The following is a 9,289-nucleotide window of genomic DNA, read 5'->3' as shown; positions in this document are numbered from 1 at the left end:
TCCCTTTTCTCATCATCTTATTGTCTGGTTGCTTTAACGTTCACTTTGTTGTGTCTTGATGGGACAATTAATTTTTTTGTATTATGGTGATATATTGTAGGTCTGTTCAAGTAGGCTACAGCGTTAAAACAAAAATCTGTCTTCTCGCTCTCTCTGGTGTTTTAGACACGTCATCCCTCACCGCCACAAGGAGGCGATAGGAGGGATATATTTTTCAAAACCAACGCTCCTTAAAATATATTTAGGCATATACTCTTGGTCCAGCCTAATGTTTCAGTAGTCAGTCTAATTTAAAATGCTGTCTTAAAATCAAGAGTTCGAGTTCATCGAATCTTCCCTTGAGTCAATGAACAGCACTTTTCGAGCTATCTGTTTCCCTACAGGCGCGTGGTGCTGAAGAACTGTGTCCTCGCGAAGACAGCCCGGTGTCACTGTCTCTGGATGCGTGTTGAAGGAGCGCGCGGGAGGGGTCTGGAATCGAACTCTTGCTGCCGAGAGATCATCATCGATTGCTGGAGTCTGCAAAGGCACTCCATCCAACACAACACAAATCAGATGTGGAGCTTTTCCAATGCAATATGAGTGACTCAACTCATGAGGGGTGAGACAACACTGGGGAAGGTGTAGAACAGGGGAGGACAGAGAACCGTTTTGCAACCCCTTGGTGCTGAGGAGTCCAGGATTCCGGGAAATTGAAGTTATTTTTGAACATCTAAAGGAGAGCGAATCTTCAGAATTCCGTCGGACAAGGGGGAGGAAGAGCCGAAGTAACTCAGATGAGTTAATTGTAGCCTTCTGTCGACTAATGTTGCCGGTCGAATATCGGTGAAATAGTCTGAGGTATCCGTCCTCACAGTTTTTTATTTGACTGAAGTAAGAAAATACTGTCTTGTGCTCTAACAATTTAATTTCAAACGATGTGAACTGACTTGAACTGGAGAAACCGTGAGTTATGCTGTAACACATTTTGAAAACAAACTCAAACATACTCAAACGAGTGGAAATACTTTATTGAAACAAGCCTCGATTGATAATCTGCATCTCTTGCAGGGATTATCAAAATCAGGTGAGTGCCAACCTGAACCTGAATAATACAAAATGTGCATATATGTGTGTGTTATTGCGCGCCCGTGCGCGCGTAATGCTGTAGAAGTTATGAGAATTAGAAAACAGACCATGGAAGTGATTGCTCATACACGTCCTGTTAGATTCCTTAGTTGAAAACCATGTATTGCATTGCGTTATTAATTCGTAAAAGTGGTCCCAACAGAGAGATGGTGATTGTTTAATTTCATTTTAGCACCACCGCATGCAGGCTGGTGTTGTGTTTGTATGGCCGTGGTGGTGTCGATGCAGGTTGAGGCTGCATGAGGCGGTGGGTTTAATTATTGTGGTCGTGTAACGATAGGGCGCACATCAATCGTGTCACCCAGAGATACGGGCTCCCGGTGAAGCAGGCTGTCTGGCCACATTGATTTATACAATAAAGTAACTCCATAGATCAGGTTCCGGACTGGAGATCGACTGCAGCCAGACTCTAACGGTCACTTTCAGCGCCGCTGCCAATCTTTTTACCTCTGCTGGGAGGTGGGGAGAGAGAGGAAAGGAAACGGAACAACAGCAAATAGATTACCACTAACAAAATATAGATGCGCTCGGCTCCTGCGGTTCATTTGCGCAATGTTCACCTTGTAAGCAAATATTTTATGCACACCTGGAGTTGGGTTGGACAACTTTACCTTTCCTGTGATATGGTATTTGCTGATATATTTATCATGTGTGAGGGACATAAACTATGGTAGGACTATATGAAGAGTTTATTTCCAAAATGCTATATCCACCAATTTTTCACATTTGTGTTTTTTCACCAGAAATAATTGCTTATGGGTATCATGTGTGTGTAAAATATTACAGTTCTCAGATTTTCTATTCATTTTTTTTGTTGCAAAACGCTATACACTTTCCTAATATTGAGTTGCACCCCATTTTGCCCTCAGAACAGCCTCAATTTGTCAGAGCATTCCACAGGGATACTGGCCCATGTTGACTCCAATGCTTCCCACAGTTGTGTGAAGTTGGCTGGATGCCCTTTGGGTGGTGGACCATTCTTGATACACATGAGAAACTGCTGTGTGTGAAAAACCCAGCAGCATTGCAGTTCTTGACACACTCAAACCGGTAAGCCTGGCACCATATTATACCATACCATACCCGTTCAAAGGCACTTAAATATGTTGTCTTTCCCATTCACCCTCTGAATGGCACACATCCATGTCACAATTGTCTCAAGGCTTAAAAATCCTTCTTTAACCTGTCTCCTCCCCTTCAACTGCACTGGTTGAAGTGGATTTAACAAGTGACATCAGTAAGGGATCATAGCTTTCACCTGGATTCACCTGGTCGTTCTATGTCCTGGAAAGAGCAGGTGTTCTAAATGTTTTGTATAATCAGTGTACATTGTTTAGCTGGAATGGACTGTTCGTTTCCTGCATATTTAACTGTGATGTGTGGTTGTCTCACCTAGCTATCTTAAGATGAATGCACATACTGTAAGTCGCTCTGGATAAGAGCATCTGCTAAATGACTAAAATGTCAAATGTAATTGTTTTACATATAGATATCATATTACTGTATTGAATAATTTTTTGTTAACATTTTTTTAATATTGATGTCACAGATGTATCATTTGGAGCTAGAAACACAAGCATTTCGCTGCATCTAGGGTAAAGTTTGCAGATCTGTGTAACGTGACCAATACATTTAGATTTGATTTAGATTTAGATTTGATATGATTTGTACAGTTCTTTATAAAACATGTAGTTATTTGTTACATTTGACTGTGTAAAACCTATTTGACTGTGTAAAACCTAGCAGTACTACTTATTTCTCTGAGAGTGAGGTGGATATATAGCATTTTGCAAAAACACATGATTATTTGTCTCTGAATTAAAACCAAGTGATAGATTTAAACAAATACATGTCTATCATTGAACAACCCCATGCCATGATTAGATAGTGAAAAAACATACCAATCTGTTTCATAATTTATTCAAACAATAAATGCTAATTTACCAACATTTTAGAAAATGTATATATATCGTTTTGGAATTAAACTCTTCATATATTCAGGGTATATTGTAATTAAGGGATTTGCATTTGAACTCAAAGCACCAAACACTGAAATCATGATATAGTCTAAAAAGAGAGCAGGGAGACAGATGTTTTAGTTGAATCCTATCCAAAACGTGATATTTTGTTGTATTATATTTGCTAGATTTAGATTGGCCTTTACATCTGCACTGTGCATACAGTCTATGTACAAATCACTGCAACATTGCACCCTATTACCATCAGTTCCTGCAGCGGCCATAGTGCACGTGAATCCTTCGTCCTTGGTTAGTGGCTAATTTTCTTTCTTTGCAATGCATGCCATTGGAAGGAACATTTGCTCCATAACTGACCCAGTACTAGACCTGCTGCCTGAATTTCCCATGTCTTTCACATTGCTACAGGGATTGCCATGAAGAATAGCTTTTCCAAGCAATGACATATCATAATATAACCCCAGTCCTTCTAGATGTTCATTTAGGTGTCAGGTGCACTGTATATTACCTATAAGGAGGGTCTGACAAGGGCCTGGTGAAGGCAATCCAATAGTATGAGCAAATAGTAATCCTTTGTCATCTGATGAGTACGTTTATTACATTATATGTGAGGATAAGTATTAAAAAAAACATATTAATTTACTGCATTCACTATTTGCCTTGTCTGCATAAGCGAAGTTATGCAAGGTTAAGCATATTTTCTGCCTCTGTGTGATAATTACAGCATTACTTACTACCACATTGTTCTTCAAACTGAGAGTATGTATCATCGGAGATAAACACACATTGGTGCGCATGGAGCGAGGCCAACTTTAACACTTCCTCTGGGCACGATGTGCAAGTTCCATTTTAGATTCCCGAAAGGTTATCTGAAGTTTATTTTTTCTCTTCTCTGGGGGTGTTAGGTCAGTTTACTTAGGTTTAAGTACAAACTGTTATTTTGTAGGCCAAAGACAATAAGCAGCGTTGACATGAGCCGGGCAATGATGCTCACATCTCTGATGAACTTTTCGCCCTCCTCTCTCTCAAACAAAATGTAGATAGCTTTTAGCTGCCCATGTGATAGAGTTCAGGTACCACTGGATCTATCAAGACTTTTAGCTCATATCATCCAATTACCAGCCATCCGTGTAGATTACACAGGAAGATTCAACAGAGACACAGACCTATAGCCATCCCTGTAGATTAAGCAGGAAGAGACATAGACCTATAGCCATCCCTGTAGATTAATCAGGAAGAGACATTGACCTATAGCCATCCCTGTAGATTAATCAGGAAGAGACATAGACCTATAGCCATCCCTGTAGATTAATCAGGAAGAGACGTAGACCTATAGCCATCCCTGTAGATTAAGCAGGAAGAGACGTAGACCTATAGCCATCCCTGTAGATTAAGCAGGAAGATTCAACAGAGAGGAGAAAAAGGGAAATATCAGACAGGAGTAATGAATATTCAAGTGTACACTGCCTAGGCACTGTAGATGAAGACATTGAGAACTCTATAACAATGCAGTGAATGTGGACGCCTACTGCATATGAAGACATTGAGTCTGTGTGGAACCAAACGGAGGAAGTTAACCTGTGTGTCCTCAGGAGAGCGATCCAGCACCCTGTACTGTAATGGTTACTCCCAGTTCCTCCAACAATATCAGGCAAAACTGTGGCTAAATGAAAACAGATGGAGGCACAAATCCCCGAGTGGTAGCAGGCTCGCCTTGCCTGTGACCATTTATCACCGTCAACCTGTTCGTCATAAAGACTTTACTTTTAAAGGGAGGGGAGCGCCCAGCCCGGGCAAGATCACGACTGAAATTCTAATTTATGATGTTGAATTGAACTCTTTGGGTTTTATCTAAAACCAGGTTGAAATTAGTTTCCGCCAGATGCTTTTTATGATGTGTCAATGGACAGTGGGCCCCAGTACAGTACCTGCACAGAGCACACTGCTACCTGCCTGGGGCCTGCTGCTGTGCTGACATGCTTATATGCATAATAATTCAAATGTAGTTGTCATTAGGAATGAGCCTTTAAGCAGCATCAGACTTCAAACCAGGGCAAGTTGTGGAGGAAGTTGTGTATGTAAACATAAATCACCCACCAAAGTGCTGAGAAATTACTCTTCTGTGAGCAGCCACTGCCCGGAACATGGTAATAGCTTTAACCAGTGGCTCAATAGATTTATTTGCATGAATATTGTAAGCAGGCATTTATAATTAAGTTTTACATGTGCAAATCCAGTTTTGAAGCATGCTTTATAAGATCGCAGCAAAGAATAGTCCAAATCCAAAAGGGAGAGGTTACTTAGCATTTAAATGGCCTGTGCTTGTGGTGGAGACCGGGCGGGTGCAGGCCAGTGTGTGGAAGATAAACATTTGGAGGGCAACATATTATTTCATGTGCAGCACTTTCTTTATGCTCACGGGACAATGTGTCAATTGAATGAGCTGAATCTGGACCTCTGGGAGAATTTGCAGAGGCAAAGAATTTCTGTGGAATTCACAATTAGAAAGGAATCATGATACACAAATTCCAAATGTACACTACCAGTCAAAAGTTTGGACACATTCAAGGATTTTTCTTTATTTGTACTTTTTTTTTTTTACATTGTATGAAATAACACATATGGAATCATGTAGTAACCAAATAAGTGTTAAACAAATCAAAATATATTTTATATTTGAGATTCTTCAAATAGCCACCCTTTGCCTTGATGACAGCTTTGCACACTCTTGGCATTCTCTCAACCAGCTTCATGAGGTAGTCACCTGGAATGCATTTAAATTAACAGGTGTGCCTTCTTAAAAGATAATTTGAGGAATTGATTTCCTTCTTAATGCGTTTGAGCCAATCAGTTGTGTTGTGACAAGGTACAGAAGATAGCCCTATTTGGTAAAAGACCAAGTCCATATTATGGCAAGAACAGCTCAAATAAGCAAAGAGAAACGACAGTCCATCATTACTTTAAGACATGAAGGTCAGTCAATACGGAAAATGTCAAGAACTTTGAAAGTTTCTTCAAGTACAGTCGCAAAAACCATCAAGCGCTATGATGAAACTGGCTCTCATGAGGACCGCCACAGGAATGGAAGACCCAGAGTTACCTCTGCTGCAGAGGATAAGTTCATTAGAGTTACCAGCCTCAGAAATTGCAGCCCAAATAAATGCTTAACAGAGTTCAAGTCACAGACACATCTCAACATCAACTGTTCAGAGGGGACTGTGTGAATCAGGACTTCATGGTCGAATTGCTGCAAAGAAACCACTACTAAATCACACCAATAAGAATGGACATTAGACCGGTGGAAATTTGTCCTTTGGTCTGGATTACAAATTTGAGATTTTTGGTTCCAAACGCCGTGTCTTTGTGAGACGCGGTGTGGGTGAACAGATGATTTCCGCATGTGTAGTTCCCATCGTAAAGCATGGAGGAGGAGGTGTTATGGTGTGGGGGTGCTTTGCTGGTGACACAGTCTGTGATTTATTTAGAATTCAAGGCACACTACTACAGCATTCTGCAGCGATACGCCATCCCATCTGGTTTGGGCTTAGTGGGACTATCATTTGTTTTTCAACAGGACAATGACCCAACACACCTCCAGGCTGTGTAAAGGCTATTTTACCAAGAAGGAGAGTGATGGAGTGCTGCATCAGATGACCTGGCCTCCACAATCCCTCGATGAGTCGGACCGCAGAGTGAAGGAAAAGCAGCCAACAAGTGCTCAGCATATGTGCGAACTCCTTCAATACTTTTTTGGTTACTCCATGATTCCATATGTGTTATTTCATAGTTTTGATGTCTTCACTCTTATTCTACAATGTAGAAAATAGTAAAAATAAAGAAAAACCCTTGTGTCCAAACTTTTCACTGGGACTGTATATCATCCAAAATTATTTCATCAAGTGAATATAGTGATCTTTAAAATGAGCAATACCTATGGATTTCATAAAAATATAATAATAATATTTTAAGGAAAGACTGAAATCCATAGGTATTGCTTCTATGACTATATTTCGTAAGCCCTTCCCCTCTTTATGTCAGGTTTAATTATGTTGACATTTGGAATAAAGGGGAATATTAAATATCGACAGTGGAGCCTTTCAACTGTTTTTCTTCTTTAATTAAAATATTAATTGTATCAGGACACTGTCAATAAGTAATAGAGAGAAGCAGCCCATCAATAATGGATAACTCGACAAGTCATCAAAAACTCAGTGTGAGGATGATTTGCAACCTTTTGAATCTGACACCAATATGGAGGAGGCTGAGTTCTGGGTTGACTGGCTGTCGGTCAGATGCAGCACAGCCACGTCAGCAGTCCGGCCGGGTCTCTAGGCCTACATCTGATGAGAGAGATATGGCACAGCATGACATCTAAAGTTGCAGGCCAGAAAGTTAATAGCTCCAGCTCTGCAACAATGATCCCGGGCAAATGGAAGTCAGTCATTACAGCCTATAAATAGAGTGGCTAGAGGTGCCACAGGAGGTCTACAGAAAGGCTGTCAATTAAAGGTATGCCATCTCAGGAAAACTCTTTCACCAGGCATTCCACTCTGAACCTGTGATAGGGCGTTGTTGGACACCCACGCAGCCTCACTTCTGACCCACCATTTCACACCCTCGTCTACAGCAGGCCACTAGAGAGTATTTGTGTGGAGTTGTATATAATTCATTTAGTTGGCCTTGTACAGCATTTGGAACATTCTAAGAATACCTGTTGTTAGGAAATACTGATATAAACATCCCATTTGCAGTGATTAACATCTGCCGCACAATGCCAAATGGGTCATTCAAATGTACAAGAATCATCAAAACCATGTGGCAGCAGATTTAATTGTAGTTGATCTGCATGTGCATATTCATTATAGATAAGTATGATATATTCATGAGACATATGGCGCTTCCATATGGGAAAGTCATGGCTAAAAAGATAATTGAAACAAGGGTAATGAATGTCTGTTACATATACCATCGGCAGTGTCTGTGTTCCTCCAGTAGAGAAAACAAACAGGGTCACTACACATGTAGGAACATGCAGAGCTATACACTAGCCTATGTCATTGACATTTTAGTCATTTAGCAGACGCTCTTATCCAGAGCGACTTACAGTTAGTGAGTGCATAAATTTTTTATACTGGCCCCCCTGTGGGAAACGAGCCCACAACCCTGGCGTTGCAAGCGCCATGCTCTACCAACTGAGCTACAGGGGACTTAGAAAGAGAACCAAATTGGTTATCACCAGCTTTTCATTTAGAGCTTATTTTCATGGTTTTGTCTATGGATTAGATGAAGCACTATCCTATCAGAGGCAGTATAGCGATGTATAGCGATAGTGTGGTTGACTGTTTAGTCTTCTGTCTTTCACCCACAAGATTTTTCTTTTTTTCTTTCCTTTTTGGTTTTGAGCTTTTGAAGCGGTTTTACACATCCTTCGGTTTAGCCTCCATCTGCTGTGTCTTTGGCTGTTTCTTCTCCTTCTTGGCTGACTCTAGGGTCGCTGAGGAACGGGGGAACAATCTGTGCAGCTCCACTCCAGTTGCCCAGCCCCTACAGGGAGACGGCTTACAGCAGGAACGTTTACATGAATAATTCTCAAACACCTTCCCTTTTCTCTCTCTCTCTCTCTCTCTCTCTCTCTCTCTCTCTCTCTCTCTCTCTCTCTCTCTCTCTCTCTCTCTCCTCCCTCTCTCTCTCTCTCTCTCTCTCTCTCTCTCTCTCTCTCTCTCTCTCTCTCTCTCTCTCTCTCTCTCTCTCTCTCTCTCTCTCTCTCTGCCCATCCATTCCCCCCATTTTATATCCAAAGCTTCCTGACGTGCTAATGAACACAGTGTCTCAATGGTTACAGTAAACCCTACTAACTATCATTCCTTTACCCATACTGTGGATAATTGGAAACGAGTTAGATCTATCTACTCTGTGTAACTATATATGCTATGTGAAATGGTTTTCAAAGAGGTAATGAGAGGACAGTATGTCATGTCTCACAGAGGATGAGTGTGATTCATGTGTTTGATGAATCTGATTTATCTTCTAGAAGGGACCTCATGATTTATGACTTCCTTTAACATTATTGATGAGCTGGAGAAGATACAGGGGTCTGACAAATAGTAAAGTCAATAGTATGACTTAAATTAATGAAAGGGACATTATTAAAGTGAGTACATTGTTAAATAAAGCATGCTACAGAA

At 40.8% G+C, this 9,289-nt stretch overlaps 1 protein-coding gene across 1 annotated transcript in view; it reads left to right on the top strand.

Annotated features, from left to right (window-relative positions):
• Nucleotides 1–245: 245 nt before the first annotated feature.
• The window catches only part of LOC121545470 (X-linked interleukin-1 receptor accessory protein-like 2), a 321,413-nt gene continuing 312,369 nt past the window's right edge, over nt 246–9,289 (top strand). Inside the window, exon 1 of the mRNA XM_045208368.1 lies at nt 246–1,066. The gene's annotated coding sequence lies outside the window, so the exon portion shown is untranslated. The remainder of the gene's footprint in view (nt 1,067–9,289) is intronic.

This window comes from Coregonus clupeaformis, chromosome 3, assembly GCF_020615455.1.
Source record: "Coregonus clupeaformis isolate EN_2021a chromosome 3, ASM2061545v1, whole genome shotgun sequence".
NCBI lineage: Eukaryota > Metazoa > Chordata > Actinopteri > Salmoniformes > Salmonidae > Coregonus > Coregonus clupeaformis.
Note: the sequence above shows the minus strand (reverse complement) of the source record. Positions and strands in the feature narration are given on the sequence as shown.